This window comes from Chaetura pelagica, unplaced genomic scaffold (genome assembly GCF_000747805.2).
Source record: "Chaetura pelagica isolate M959 unplaced genomic scaffold, ChaPel_1.0 scaffold46, whole genome shotgun sequence".
In the NCBI taxonomy this organism is placed as follows: domain Eukaryota; kingdom Metazoa; phylum Chordata; class Aves; order Apodiformes; family Apodidae; genus Chaetura; species Chaetura pelagica.
The window spans coordinates 3555135-3567615 of record NW_009954102.1 but is presented as its reverse complement, the minus strand read 5'-3'; positions in this window follow the sequence as shown (position 1 = coordinate 3567615).

Genomic DNA, 12481 nt, shown 5'->3' with positions numbered 1-12481 from the left:
TTTATTATAAGGGTTAGCACAGTCTATCAAATGGAGGTAAAAACCTTAGATAAATGCCAAACACAAAGTTCCACCATTATTTTTGACACATGCAATCTTTTGCTTCCTATGTGATAATTTTGGTGCTCTGTAGGAAGAATGAAATACAGTAATTGTTGGGGGCCAATTCTAATCTTCTCCCATGCAGGGACACGTGGGTCTGCCTCCCAGAGTTCTAGACTGTTTCAAAACAGACAGATAATATAAAGAGTCTGTTTCTATCCAGGTCCTTCCATAGTAATTCATAGGGATGGCCAGGACAGCAGGAACAACCAGGATTCAAGGTGCTTTGAACACAGCAGAATCATGAGAAGAAGATTTAGGTGACCTTTAAGAACTTTTTCTGGCATTTTAAAATAATTTCTTCTTCTTTGCATCCAAGTGACTAGAGGCAGTTGTGGTGGAAGAGATTCATTAATAATTGCAGGATTCTGCTTCTGAGTTTGTTCTCTGGCCTTTCTTAATAAGGTAGAAAAATAGACACTTCAAAAGATCTGTCTCATCTCAAAACAGACATCTGTAATAGGGTAGATGAAACTTGTCCAAGTGAGGCTGTTTTCTCTCCAATAACATAGAGAGAGTCCAAGGTAATTATTACACATGTAAGCAACTAGAGAGACCTAGATTTAGAGGAGATGAAACTCATTCTGTGCATAGCAAACAGTATCCCAGTAACAGGAAGATGAAAGTAGATACTTAACACAAGTGACTGAAATATTTTTCAGTGTAACCAAGCACATTGTAAACTGGTAGTGATACAAGGCTGCTTATGAAATCTATTGTCATAAGCATGCTGTTATCAGTGTTTGAAGAGAGTCTAGATGTGTCAGTAGACACTGAGATGGGCTATAACCCATCTCTTTCTGCAACATTTTCATATTGTATACAATACAAAGTTTATACATCTGCAGGCAGATTCTCAGGAAAGAAAAAGCAAGGCTGCAAGAATAGTCTACCTTCTCCAGACTCTTCTGTTCCTTCTAATAAATTGTGGTTCCTCCATGGTTCCTATAGAGAGAACAGAGTAACAAAAAAACCAAACAAAACCCAAACATATTTTGACTAGGAATAAAACAGGAAAGGAAACTGGAATTGTGAGCCTGGCTGTTTCTATTGGGATTATCTGCTGGGTGGGAACTATAAAACAAAGTTGGGTTTACCGTGACATACCCTCAACCTGGAATTCTCAATACAGTTCCAACATTTCTTCTAGATGAGAAAGCTAGCATCTAAATTTAGATGTTTGCTATGTAAAGCCCCGTTCTAGCTGCCAGATCAGATGGATGCAATCATCTTGCCAACCTACGTGCATCTCTTTGATACCATAGAGGGTCACCAACAGCACTACAGGTTTATATTTAAACAGCTGAACTTGTCTCCTATGATCTCCTAGCATGTGTGTCTGCTTTCATATTGTCATGGAGAGGCTGGAAACAAAATGACACCTGGGTGATTAAGACAGTACTAGTATAGCCCTTGATTTGCCTGCCAAAAGACATGCTTCTAGGGCTCAGATCTACATGAAGCTTGTAGACATATAACAGGAATTGCATGAGGCTTATAGTCACCTGGACTGGCATCTGAAGACCAGCAGAGACAATCTAGAGCATCTTCCATGGTACTAGATACATATCTTTAGGCAACTGAGTCAAACGCTAGGTAGTATATCTCACAGAGTTTGCAGAATACTCAGACAGCCCCAAAGTCCTCTCATAAATGGTCAGCTGAAATATTTCCAGTTTAGCTTTGATGTCTGTTTTGGACATGCAGAGGTAATTGAGAATAACATTACGGGGTTTTTTTCTGCTGGAGGATGACCATGGATTAAAGAGGATCCTGGCTACATACCATTGCTAATGTGTAGTATAAGCTTCCCTGGGGAAGTGTATGTCTGCCACAAAAATGGACTGAACTAGATAACAAAAGAATCAATAAGAAGCTGCAGTTTAATTGATCAGGGTTTTCCAGCCTCTGAGACTGTTTTATAGTAGCTGAGTACACCTCATACACTGCTTTGCATTTTGTAATGCAACTCTCATCCTAGTCTCTATGTCAAGCTATGGGCATCACTAGCGGCTCCTCAGGGAAGTTACAGAAAGAACAAATTAGAGAAAAAGACAGAGTTTAAAATTGCAAATAGAAATGTTAACAGTATTAAACTCAGTCAAGTAGACAAAGCTGAGTAGGCAGAACCAATCAGTTTAAAACAATCCACAAATGATTAACCCAATCTGTTTGAATCAGGCCCTCCTTTAAAGACACATCTGCGATCTGTACATTATTTAGCTCCACATGACAAAACAAGATGTCTTCTGCTCTGACTGGAGCTACTTATGATCTTGAAGGCTTTTACAGAAAACGCTGGAAAAGCATGAATGCTTATTTTCAAATCATGTAGATAGAAATAGATATTTCAGTATCGATAATTACATCTTATGATTTAATAAATATCAGCTCTTCTAGATGACTTCTAATTATAGTATAAAATGTAAATTCTATTTCTGTTTACTTGAATTAGTCAGAACTAAAGGGTTATAGTCTTACATTAGTACCTTATTCTACAAATCATCCTGCTGATTAGTTGTAGATACATATTCCACTGAGTATGCTCATCAACATTGTTAGTGAATCAGAGAAAATAGGATTATAAGGGACTTAAAGGTCATTCAATCCATTTTCATGTCTCAAGCCATGATCAACTGTACTTAGAAGAGCCCAGGTGGGTGAGAGAGATTTTACTCTGCAAAAACCCTTTCAGTATTTCTTATTTTATAGTAAGAAAAGTCTTCCCTCACATCTGAACTAATTCTTCTTTACTTCAGTTAGGTTCATTGCTTCTTATTGTGCAGTGGACATAGAGAAAGCTCATTTGTCTCTTTTCCTCCCACTCATTTGTTGTTTAGATTGTTGAAAACGAGTTATCATCCCTCTTTTAAGATTTGTTGTTTTTTTTCTGAAGAAAGCAGTCTCAGTGCCTTCAGTAGGTCAAGTTTTCTGCCCAGACTTTAAGTGCATTAGTAGGTAAAAATTGCTCTGAGCAGCCTCTTCAGGTCTCCAACCTTTGGCCCAAGAGCACCGCATAAGTGTTGACCCCAATCCTTGCCTGGCGTGGTGTAGGCAGTTCTGCATCCTGCCCTGATCCCTGCTCATCTTGATTTATTCACTTGACTTCCCAGACTGATCTCAGACATTTTGAACTTGTCTGATGCTCACCAAACTGTCAGTGGAGACTGTTACTGCCCAGATCTGACCCTACTTGCATATTGCAGAACTACAACCAGGTCAGCCAGGCCACTCTCCTATGGTCACCCTTGGTCCACAGCTTGGTTTCCATTCTTGTGCAGTCCTGTTTCTGCTACGCTTCGATAGAAATATTTTGTTTCCATCCTATTGGAACTGTCTGAAATCTTTGGGTTCTCTTCATTTATTTTTTTTTCTGATTTGTCAAGACCATTTTGTATTCCAGTCCTTCCCTCAAATCTTAGTGCCACCTCTCCTAGCTTGGTGCTGATTAGTAATTAAATAAGTATACACTTCATGCTTTTGAAATAATTAAGGGAAATATGGAGTGGTGGCAGACTGAAGGCAAACCCTGAGAAATTCCACTTAGGGCATCATTCCAACTTGGCAGTGAACCTTAATAGCTACTCCCCCAGTAGGATATTCTTCCCTTCCAGCAGTGCTATATTTCCTTAGCTTGTTTAAGAGACACCTGCTGAAGTTTGGCCACATGATCACTGTTTCTTCTCTCTTTTTTCTTTTTTTTTTTCAGGAAAGCTCTTAACTTCCCACAGAAGGAAGCTGAATAGATATGACATGACTTGTTCTTGGCTGTTCTTCATCTCCTTGTAAGTATGTACCAGCTGTATACAAGTAGTTCAATTATTTATTCCAGTATTTTCACAGGAACTGAAGGTCAGCCTCTAGGTTACTCCTTATAGCCATTAAAAATAGACAATACATTTTCCTTTTCCAGGCTTCTGAAGCCTCACTAGTCCTTACGAGTTCACAAAGTTGCTGACCCTGAGACTGTTTGAGTCAGTACCATAAAGTGAATTTCATCAAGCTCAGACAGTTCAAATATATCTAGTTGCTCTCTAATTGGCTCCTCTAACTGCTCTTCTGGCCTGAGATTTTGCCCCTTTTCATTGATGGTGATGTAATGAGCTGTCTGATGAACACTGTTATTGTCAGTGAAGGCTGAAGCAAAAGATGCAGTAAATTCTTTGGCTTTTCTTTGCATCACCTACAGATAGATCTCTCTCCTTGTTAAGCACCAGATCAACTCTTTGCTTTATCCCCTCTTCTTTGCCAACATGTTGCACCTACAGAGGATTCTTGTTTTCTTGTCATTCTTGCTTAGAACACTATGTTTTTCTTTTTTAAATGTAGGTTTCTAAATCTGTTTTTAACCACCTAATAGGAGCAGACTGCTTTTTCAAGGATCTTAGTGGGGTTTTTTGAGTATCAGAAGATTCTGTTCAAGTGCTTAAATACAGATTTACATCTCTAACTTTAAACCTTGAAGACTGGAAACATCAGCTTATGTGAAGAAGTATCACATCCATTTAGCTGCTTTCAGAAATAAAATAGGAGAAGGGGGGGGAAAAGATAAATACTACATCCAATTTATCAGACCTTCAGTCTTTTTAAATGTTGTTGTTTTCTTAATTTATTTGAAAGGAATAAGCTTTTTCTTTTAATGCTTTTGCTAATTCTTCCAATAAAATACTAATTTCTTTTCCTTTTGCACATGTAACAGTCAGAAGCTTATTTCTTGATTTAAAATTAAAGCAATTACTTACTGCATTATTTCCTTAATAGAAAAGCCTTAAATTACCTCCCAATTTAGAGTGCCTCAGTGGTTTCTACAAAGTGGTTATCAATGGTGTCTAGCTTCATTTCCACTGCAAAATAGAAGAATCTTCTGAATATTAACTCATCCTCCTCTTTCAGGCATTCTGAACAGATTTAAATTATTCTTTCCCTTTAAAATATACAGAGAAATAGTTTTCCTATGCTTAAGGTTACAAACTAGGTTTCCAACAGAAGTAACTCCACATGACCCCTGTTTGGGAGCGCTTCATGACCAGAACATAGTTACTTATGGTTTGTCCACAAAAATATTGTTTCTCAGAGCTGTCTAAATGCAAAGGAACTCTGTTAGAAGATTTACTTAAAAAAACTACTGATTCCATGAGTTGCAAACTCTATTGTGCATAAATTATCTTATTAATCTGTGAAGATATGTTGGGATTCATTGCATGCACAGAGATTCCCATTATGAGCCAGAGTAGGACCATACAAAGTGACAATGCCTTATTTCAGCCAATGTTTATTCCACTTATACAAGGAAATCTTATGAGGATGTGGCCCTTTTCTTATCACTGTTGGGGTGAACCAATAGACTCAAACTGAGGAGGTGCATTTATTTTTTTTCTATATATGCAGCAGTATTTACCTTTCACTTATATCCCCATAAAAGCACTCTACTACTGAGCCTACATGTTGGTTCTACTTTACTTAATTTGTCATGTACCAGATATATTTGAAATTCATGGCATAACTGATTTTATGTGGAAGGAACTTTTGGCAAGGCCTGAATGTGAACTTCAGTTGGTGTGATTGAGAGACTGTAATCACTTAAATCTTACACTATTACTAACACTATCATTAAATGCACCAAATGTTTCCAGAAGATTCAACTGCTATCTTTTCAATGGTGACAGGGAAAAATTATGTAGGTGAAGAAGTGTTCCTGTGCAGGACATGCATGACAATTTACAGGCACTTCATATCCTTCAGCAGAACTCACTTGAGGAAATGTCTCTGATATATGACTATTCCAGAATACCCCTCTAATAAATAGATCCCAGCTTGTACAGCTTTTTGAACAGGAAATTGTCTGGAAATCAGTATGTTTTTCTGTGAAGAACAAATCATCAGTATCAGTAACAACTTCGTTCCACCCAACAGCTTTCTACTAGTTTGCTCAGCATGAGGAACAGCTGGTCTTCAGGAATTCCTAAGGTGCATGTCATAACCTCCCTGCAGAGAAGACACATCCCACACATCTATCTGAGTGCACTGAAGAAATGGGAGAGAAATGCAAGTGTGTTTCACAGTCAGAATATAGCAGTTTGTCTCAGGAGTCCTGAAACTTTAGTGTGTGCACCAAGGTTGAGGGTAACCTGGGGTCACTACTGTCCTTTCCTACCACAGCAATCCTAAATGACTTGGTTTTTTCCAGAGTCAAGGAATTGGCTTATCCACCTACCTGTGTATAAACTGCACATCCAACCCCAGTATCACCAGCCATGAAGTACCTGTGACTTGGGAGCTGCATCTAGCACAACACCTATGTGCTGGGTACCCATGCTCCTCTGCCCAAGCTTCTGATGACATTGATTAATAATGCTGGATATAGAGACCAAGCTACTAGTCTTGTTGCATCGTACTTCTCTTCTGTGTACTATTTTCTCACCCAGGTGTTTACTCTTGGAAGCCCCTGGTACACAGTACTCCAGATGTGAGGTCTCCAGGGCCGGGTAGAGGAGAACATTCATTTCCCTTGACTTCCTGGCTGTGCTCTTACTACAGCTTACATCAAGCAAGCCCATGCCAAAACCTCAACTAATATCAAGGCATATGTTATTGACTACTGCTGACTTATTCATCAGTTACCCCGCCAAATGTTGCTAAATGTACCTAATTCCTCAGAGCCATTGGTCCTGAGCATAGCTTAATGAGTTCCCAGTTTAACTGATCTTACATTTCACCTTTTAGAGCTCTCCTTGCATATGTCCCAAATGCCAAGGTTAACTTCCTAGGCCATCATGTCCCAGCATCAGCAGCTATAAGTGCTCTAACAATCATATTAGAGCACATGCTGGGGAACTAAAAATTAGAAAGCAGTTTGGAAGGTAAACAAATCCTTGCAAAAGTGAAGAAAGAAACATCTCCTGTTCCTCCTCTGCCTTATCCCTTGGGAGCAGTGCCACTTCTCAGAGCAAAAGCATGTGTACTTCTGAAATTCATAACCCTTCTAAAACAACCAAATTTTCTCAACAGCTGATCTACAGATGATGAAAGATCTTGTCAGAGATAAAACAGAGTTGAAAATGTTCTCCATACATGAAGCTCCACAAATTTAGTCTTCTGAGCATCTCTACATCTTTTCCATGTGTATCTTAATATCATTCCACTTTTTGCATGTCATCCCATTGCTTATTTTTACTGATAACCCAGACATGTTAACTTTTTTTTGCTATTTCTTGTCCTCCGTCTCTTTTCACAGAAGAAATTGTGCGTTTAACACTGTACAATGCAAGAAGCTATTGATTCAGTAACAAACAGACCATCAAAATTTGCTGCTGTGTTTCTGAAATTTTGGATGCTGCTACAGACAGCCACAGAGGTGGCCAGTCAGACTTCCCTTGCTCCTTCAGGAGTCAGTGTCCAGGTCATACAACTCCTTACAGGGAGAGCAGCTGCAGCATTTCAGATGTCTTCTGGATACACTTGTCTCTCTGCACTGATTGTAGAGTGGAGTACAGCAAATAATACAGTCAGGTGAGTGTGGTGTGTAAAGGTTGATGATATAAATATATTGCATTAACAACTTACAAAGGGCTTTTCTTCAGAGCTGGGAAGAAGCACTGATTATCTACAGTTACTTTTCTAGATTTCTGGCAGAGGTGTACTGGACTGGGAAGAGGTGTTTTTTCCAACCTCTAAGTGGAAAGTGTGGGTCCCAAAAACTCATTCATTGTTTGTGCTACTTGAAAAGAAGGAAATTACATTGATTCTTCATTATAGAGTAGGATTATGTGATCCTAGCCATGAAAATCTAAGGCTCATTTCAGCATGTATTGGATTTATAATCAATAAAATAATTACTTGATTACTCTTGGAAGCCCCTGGTACACAGTACTCCAGATGTGAGGTCTCCAGGGCCGGGTAGAGGAGAACATTCATTTCCCTTGACTTCCTGGCTGTGCTCTTACTACAGCTTACATCAAGCAAGCCCATGCCAAAACCTCAACTAATATCAAGGCATATGTTATTGACTACTGCTGACTTATTCATCAGTTACCCCGCCAAATGTTGCTAAATGTACCTAATTCCTCAGAGCCATTGGTCCTGAGCATAGCTTAATGAGTTCCCAGTTTAACTGATCTTACATTTCACCTTTTAGAGCTCTCCTTGCATATGTCCCAAATGCCAAGGTTAACTTCCTAGGCCATCATGTCCCAGCATCAGCAGCTATAAGTGCTCTAACAATCATATTAGAGCACATGCTGGGGAACTAAAAATTAGAAAGCAGTTTGGAAGGTAAACAAATCCTTGCAAAAGTGAAGAAAGAAACATCTCCTGTTCCTCCTCTGCCTTATCCCTTGGGAGCAGTGCCACTTCTCAGAGCAAAAGCATGTGTACTTCTGAAATTCATAACCCTTCTAAAACAACCAAATTTTCTCAACAGCTGATCTACAGATGATGAAAGATCTTGTCAGAGATAAAACAGAGTTGAAAATGTTCTCCATACATGAAGCTCCACAAATTTAGTCTTCTGAGCATCTCTACATCTTTTCCATGTGTATCTTAATATCATTCCACTTTTTGCATGTCATCCCATTGCTTATTTTTACTGATAACCCAGACATGTTAACTTTTTTTTGCTATTTCTTGTCCTCCGTCTCTTTTCACAGAAGAAATTGTGCGTTTAACACTGTACAATGCAAGAGGTTACATTGATTCAGTAAGAAACAGACCATCAAAATTTGCTGCTGTGTTTCTGAAATTTTGGATGCTGCTACAGACAGCCACGGAGGTGGCCGGTCAGACTTCAGGAGTCAGTGTCCAGGTCATACAACTCCTTACAGGGAGAGCAGCTGCAGCATTTCAGATGTCTTCTGGATACACTTGTCTCTCTGCACTGATTGTAGAGTGGAGTACAGCAAATAATACAGTCAGGTGAGTGTGGTGTGTAAAGGTTGATGATATAAATATATTGCATTAACAACTTACAAAGGGCTTTTCTTCAGAGCTGGGAAGAAGCACTGATTATCTACAGTTACTTTTCTAGATTTCTGGCAGAGGTGCACTGGACTGGGAAGAGGTGTTTTTTCCAACCTCTAAGTGGAAAGTGTGGGTCCTGAAAACTCATTCATTGTTTGTGCTACTTGAAAAGAAGGAAATTACATTGATTCTTCATTATAGAGTAGGATTATGTGATCCTAGCCATGAAAATCTAAGGCTCATTTCAGCATGTATTGGATTTATAATCAATAAAATAATTACTTGATTCAACCTTAGGTACTAGGTCAATTAATTATATTTAAAAAAAAACATATTTCTGGCTTCAAGGATTGTTTTACCTATATTGCATAACAAAGTAATTATATCATTAGGAAGAAATTAATCACTGTGGCAAGGTAGTTTTTCATTTGCATTGAGCAATTAAAAAGTAGAATGAACGTGTATTTCAGTCAGGATCACTTACATACATTTTTGCACACCTAGCTAAACTAATCAAGACTAATCTCCTTTATGCTAACGTAGCAGGGAAAAATCCACATTGTCTAAATCAAAACAGGATCAAAGCAGTTTATTGAATTATTAATGGCATGTAATTAATTGGCAATCAGTGAACTATACAGTCAGGATCAATACCAGCAGTGCAATATACAAACTGTAATACTACATATCTCCAGAATATTAATATATGTGGGCTAGTTTCTAAACATATTTTTACAACTAACTCCACAATTTACAATTCCATGTCCACACGTTCACTTATATTGTTAGGCAGACACCCCACAAACACCTCACAGGGCATATGGGTTTCCAGCATCCCTCTCTTTGGGGATGCAGTCCCTTGTCACATCCCCCTCCCATGGGAGATGTGGGTGATCCATGTGTGTCCATGCTGTTCCCTGAAACCTCCATGCCCATGTATCCCCTGAGAGAACACAGACACACCCCCTGGCTCCCTTCTTACTGCCCCTGGCTCTCACTGGCTGGGTGTCATTTTCCCCAGTGTTCCAGGGAAGGATGTTCAACCTAACCTGGCCACAGTGCTGGTGTCACAGAGGGACTCCTGGCAGCACCAAACCAGGTTTAAACTCCTGCTCTGTTTCAGTGTCTTTTATTTACATGCTAACGCCTGTGGCATCAGACCCAGATAAATTCTGAGTATTTCCGTTTAGACTTGACTAGCCTGGTATATTCAGTTGTTTTTCAATTTAATGCATTTCTGTGCTGCTGGTGGACTGACTGTTCATTTTCCTCTTTTAAAAATTTCTTTTAAAGACTAAAATGTCATACATTGTGTTCAAAGGCTCTGTCCCCTCTTCTGATAGATGTTGGGTTTTTTTCTCTTTGGTTGGTTGTGTCTTCTAAGTGTTTCTTACTAAACCAAGCAACAGCTGCCTCACCTTTGTTCAGGTTGATTTCTAAACCCCGTGCAGCACTCATCTCCATGGTGTGGTTTTATCTTTGCAAACTGCCTTCAGGCTCACATAGCCAGTCATAGAACCATAGAATCATAGATTGATTCATATGGTTAAGGTTGGAAGAGACCTTAAAGATCAATCCCAATAGAACAACTTGTTGATGGCACTGAAAAGTAGTAATAGCAGAACTGTGTGGCAGGAAGTGAGGAACCTGAAAGCATTCAGTTCTGTGTGATTTTGGGATTCATTTACCTTGCCTAATGTCTTGACACACACATTCACCTTAAGCTGAAGGTTTCAGAAAAAAATATAAAACTGAAAAGTTGGCAGAGGTGTTAGGATCCGTCAAATTACACTGGGATAACAGAGATGACAACGGGAACTCATAAAACTAGGAATACATGAATTAAGAAAAAAATTTCCTGTAGTTTGGCATCTTCTATATTATTGACTTTCATGTTTAAGAATGTATTGGTTTTGATTGAAGATTTTCCACAGTTGCAGACACTTCTAGTGGCTGTATTTTGAGAGGATTGCCTACTGTCTAAGAAGAAATAACTCTCCTGAAGCTTTTTTTTTTTTTGAGTGGCTGAATGTGAGAGATTCCTCTGCTCTCCCTAGCTGCTAAATTTAATTAAACTTGGAGGAACTACATAGATTTGAGATGTTTACTTTCCTTGTAGAACTCAATCAACAGGATTAAACTTTATAAAAGATTGGAGGGACAGACAGGCAGACACCTTTATAAACACAAACTGTGTAATGATTTTTAGGATGTTAGATTGAAAAAAGAGATAAAGGGAAAAATGCTTTGAGGATTTTTGCAATACACATTTTTTCTCATCATTGAAGAAAAAAAACCAAACCAAACAGAAATAAATCCACACATAAAATTGGAATGAAAAAAAACTTGTGTTTTTTAATCCTTCTTGGTATTTTTATCAGAAACAGATACATCAGCTTTACATTTAATGATGTTCAGAGTACAAAATATCAGAGGATTTAAAGCATTCTAACTTTTAAATAAAACTCCTATGGGGACTTCTGCTACTTCCAGCATTTTCATTACAGGCAAACTCCCACCATGTTGAAAAAATCCTCTGTAATTTGAAAGAAATAAAATTAAGGTAGTTCTGTAATATGTAAATAGAGGTTTAGATTAATTAACCCAAAACTGCAGAAAAATTATTGAAGAATGTGAATATAGAGTTTAAATCATCCTATAGACAATAATATAATATTATATTACTACTCCAGGCAAAAATAAAATTAAAAAAACTTTGCAAGTTTTATATATACTAAGAGTTCTTTTTCTTTGCAATTTCATAGTATTAGGAGAGGACAACAAGCAATCACGGGGCTGTTTTTAATAAAACATCTGTTTTCTCACAGTCTTCTATTATTTCCTCTCTTATCTCCTCTGAGTTGGCAACAATATTATTCCTAAAGGTTCTTCAACGTTGTAAAAACCTTCCCACTGAGTCAGTGGGTACAAACCAGCAGCTTGTAGGATCTGCCCGTGGTTCAAATAAGGAGCTCCAATCATTGACCCATTTGAAATAATCAAGCAAATAGTGCAGTGTTGAACCCTCAGATTATGCTGTGGTACAATTTAGTGATCATTGGAAAAATACGCTTTTCTCATCTATAGAGACACAAAAGTTGATTGCTTAGCAGAGACAACATTATAAATTTTTTTTTTCATTTTTTTCTCCAAACAAGCTGCATTTAATGCTCTTTAGAAGGCAGAAGATTTTCAACTGTTTACTTCAAAAAATTAAGCTCTTTTTCCATTGCTAAGACTCTTGTCATCAGCTAAAAGTGTATAGTAGTGCATGCTTTCTATTTGTTTCTAGGTATTTCAATGCTTATTACAGCATGTTTGGCTTGTATATTTTCTTCCTCAGCAGCTAATTGATCTTCCTTTTGCTGACATCAGAAAAAAATTTAAACTCTTTACTTTGTGAAAGTGCCACTGAACCCAAAAT